This window comes from Schistocerca serialis, unplaced genomic scaffold, assembly GCF_023864345.2.
Source record: "Schistocerca serialis cubense isolate TAMUIC-IGC-003099 unplaced genomic scaffold, iqSchSeri2.2 HiC_scaffold_339, whole genome shotgun sequence".
In the NCBI taxonomy this organism is placed as follows: Eukaryota; Metazoa; Arthropoda; class Insecta; order Orthoptera; family Acrididae; genus Schistocerca; species Schistocerca serialis.
This window is the reverse complement of record NW_026047910.1, coordinates 3,213-7,500: the sequence shown is the minus strand read 5'-3', so window position 1 is coordinate 7,500 and position 4,288 is coordinate 3,213.

Here is a 4,288-nt window from a genome sequence, read left to right as displayed (position 1 = left end):
CCAGCGCCACAGAAGGACAAAAGCCCTACTTGGGTGCCGAAGCGAACTCTCCCAGCACAGCGCACGCGCCAACACGTCCGCACAGCTGCGATACAAACCACCTGCGAGAACCGCTGGGGCGACCGAGCAGCAGACGGCGTCGCGGCGCCGAGCGCCGGGCGGCGGCGCATCCTCAGCGCACAAAGTCCTCAATCGGACCAGCACACTGCAGATGGCCACCGCGCTTCGCACCGGGCCCGCGAGGACCTACTTTGGCCGCAAGGCGCCGCGAGCAGGGGGCGCCGGCGCGCAGCTGCGCCGCCTGCCGCGTCCGTCGGCCGGCGCGCCTGCCACCGGCCGCCCCCACCAGCCGGCTGTAGCGCGTGCGCCCACGCACCGCGCTGCCAGCACGCCGGGCGGCCCCCCCTCACCGGCCGGGGACGGTCCCACCCAGCCACCGCCGCGTATCGCCTCACACCCAGATCCCCTTTCACGTTCGTGGGCATGGTGGGTCCCCTTTCACGTTCGTGGGCATGGTGGGTATCCCTGAAACAACCGGTTAATAGCTCGACCGATCGTCGCCAACACTGATTCACCTCTAGCGAGAACAACCGCACCACAACGGGTTACCGGTTGTTCATTTGCGTAACGTCACCAGCAAACGTACACGTCCATCGCCATTTGCAACGAGTATTGCATGCCTGTGTCAGGTGTCACAACACACTACGTCTGCCCACATAGACGCAACAACATGTGCACGCCTAGAGAACACGTGGAAGGTAGACCCCGTACGTATGCGGTGTCCATTGCGCGAACGACTGTCAGCCCGCCTCTGCAGCATGTCGCAGATGTGGAACGCGGTGCAACATGCTATCACGGTGTGTGAGAAGAGACGACTACGTCCGAATACACGCTCCACTACATCAACAGACTGCTCATGCTGATCGCCATCCAGGGCGTCCGTTCCTCCCACACGTCTGTATGGCGTACCACACTGCAATCCAGCTCTTATAGGGAGACGACACGTAGCTGCGTGCACAATATTTGGACTGTATGGTCCGCCGTTGCTAGGCGCTGTCGTCATACGGTCACATGGGCCACGATGTATCATTCAGTACATACGGAGCAATGTGCAGTACAGTTTGTGGGTTTTGCGTACATCGGCGGACAGGTGACAGGCCGTACCACAACGTAGGCTGAGTACGTCGGCATGCGAAGGGCATTGAACATGCAAACTTCTCACCGACCAGCTTGCGAAGGCAGGGGGGAAGGGGGGGGGGCATGTACGTCCTGCTGCTATCCACACTACAGTGTATAGCAGGAGCATGTGGAAAGTCAGCAACACCTGCAAGGTGTTTAACATGACGCGATACACAGGGGACCGGGCAGTGCGAGTAGCGAACTATATTGCGAGGGTTGCGGTTAGGCAACACTACACTACTTTAACGGGTTGCATAACAATTACAGAGCAGGTTCAGCGACAACGTGCGTCAGGTTAAGGCGCAATATAGTTTAGGTTACGGCGCACTTTAGGTTAGGTTAAGGCACATTATAGGTTAGGTTAAGGCACAACATGGGTTACGTTAAGGCACAACATGGGTTACGTTAAGGCACAACATGGGTTACGTTAAGGCACAACATGGGTTAGGTTAAGGCACAACATGGGTTAGGTTAAGGCACAACATGGGTTAGGTTAAGGCACAACATGGGTTAGGTTAAGGCACAACATGGGTTAGGTTAAGGCACAACATGGGTTAGGTTAAGGCACAACATGGGTTAGGTTAAGGCACAACATGGGTTAGGTTAAGGCACAACATGGGTTAGGTTAAGGCACAACATGGGTTAGGTTAAGGCACAACATGGGTTAGGTTAAGGCACAACATGGGTTAGGTTAAGGCACAACATGGGTTAGGTTAAGGCACAACATGGGTTAGGTTAAGGCACAACATGGGTTAGGTTAAGGCACAACATGGGTTAGGTTAAGGCACAACATGGGTTAGGTTAAGGCACAACATGGGTTAGGTTAAGGCACAACATGGGTTAGGTTAAGGCACAACATGGGTTAGGTTAAGGCACAACATGGGTTAGGTTAAGGCACAACATGGGTTAGGTTAAGGCACAACATGGGTTAGGTTAAGGCACAACATGGGTTAGGTTAAGGCACAACATGGGTTAGGTTAAGGCACAACATGGGTTAGGTTAAGGCACAACATGGGTTAGGTTAAGGCACAACATGGGTTAGGTTAAGGCACAACATGGGTTAGGTTAAGGCACAACATGGGTTAGGTTAAGGCACAACATGGGTTAGGTTAAGGCACAACATGGGTTAGGTTAAGGCACAACATGGGTTAGGTTAAGGCACACCATGGGTTAGGTTAAGGCACACCATGGGTTAGGTTAAGGCACACCATGGGTTAGGTTAAGGCACAACATGGGTTAGGTTAAGGCACAACATGGGTTAGGTTAAGGCACAACATGGGTTAGGTTAAGGCACAACATGGGTTAGGTTAAGGCACAACGTAGGTTAGGTTAAGGCACAACGTAGGTTAGGTTAAGGCACAACGTGGGTTAGGTTAAGGCACAACGTGGGTTAGGTTAAGGCACAACGTGGGTTAGGTTAAGGCACAACGTGGGTTAGGTTAAGGCACAACATGGGTTAGGTTAAGGCACAACATGGGTTAGGTTAAGGCACACCATGGGTTAGGTTAAGGCACAACATGGGTTAGGTTAAGGCACAACATGGGTTAGGTTAAGGCACAACATGGGTTAGGTTAAGGCACAACATGGGTTAGGTTAAGGCACAACATGGGTTAGGTTAAGGCACAACATGGGTTAGGTTAAGGCACAACATGGGTTAGGTTAAGGCACAACGTAGGTTAGGTTAAGGCACAACGTGGGTTAGGTTAAGGCACAACATGGGTTAGGTTAAGGCACAACATGGGTTAGGTTAAGGCACAACATGGGTTAGGTTAAGGCACAACATGGGTTAGGTTAAGGCACAACATGGGTTAGGTTAAGGCACAACATGGGTTACGTTACGGCACAACATGGGTTACGTTACGGCACAACATGGGTTACGTTACGGCACAACATGGGTTACGTTACGGCACAACATGGGTTACGTTACGGCACAACATGGGTTACGTTACGGCACAACATGGGTTACGTTACGGCACAACATGGGTTACGTTACGGCACAACATGGGTTACGTTACGGCACAACATGGGTTACGTTACGGCACAAATTAGGTTAGGTTACGGCACAAATTAGGTTAGGTTAAGGCACAAATTAGGTTAGGTTAAGGCACAAATTAGGTTAGGTTAAGGCACAAATTAGGTTAGGTTAAGGCACAAATTAGGTTAGGTTAAGGCACAAATTAGGTTAGGTTAAGGCACAAATTAGGTTAGGTTAAGGCACAAATTAGGTTAGGTTAAGGCACGATATAGGTTAGGTTAAGGCACGATATAGGTTAGGTTAAGGCACGATATAGGTTAGGTTAAGGCACGATATAGGTTAGGTTAAGGCACGATATAGGTTAGGTTAAGGCACGATATAGGTTAGGTTAAGGCACGATATAGGTTAGGTTAAGGCACGATATAGGTTAGGTTAAGGCACGATATAGGTTAGGTTAAGGTACGATATAGGTTAGGTTAAGGTACGATATAGGTTAGGTTAAGGTACGATATAGGTTAGGTTAAGGTACGATATAGGTTAGGTTAAGGTACGATATAGGTTAGGTTAAGGTACGATATAGGTTAGGTTAAGGTACGATATAGGTTAGGTTAAGGTACGATATAGGTTAGGTTAAGGTACGATATAGGTTAGGTTAAGGTACGATATAGGTTAGGTTAAGGTACGATATAGCGTAGGTTCAGATACACATTGTTGTAGGGAAAGGTGTATTGGGGGGGGGGGCGGCAGGTTCGTTGATAGTGATTATCGTAATTGGATGCCTGCGGTATTATCCGATTTGTCACGTCAGGATGCACTTTTGGCTCATGACAGGCGGCGCTCCGATTCCATGGTTGTGGCAGATCTGTGTCTTTCATTCCTGCCATTGTTTGTGTGCTGTGACAGGAGGCAGTATTGTGATGTTGGGTGCACCACTGTGTAGGACATGTGTGGGTGTTCGTGGCTTAGCTGAGCAATGTGCGGATGTCGGAAGGGTGGGATATTGTGTTTTCTGGGTGGACCTCCCGGTCTGGTAATGATAGTGTGGATTGTGTCATGTGGCGGAGAGGATGCACTGGATGTTCTTCCATGCTGGTGGTTAGATATTGTGTGTGATAAGAGAGTAGTGTGTGATAA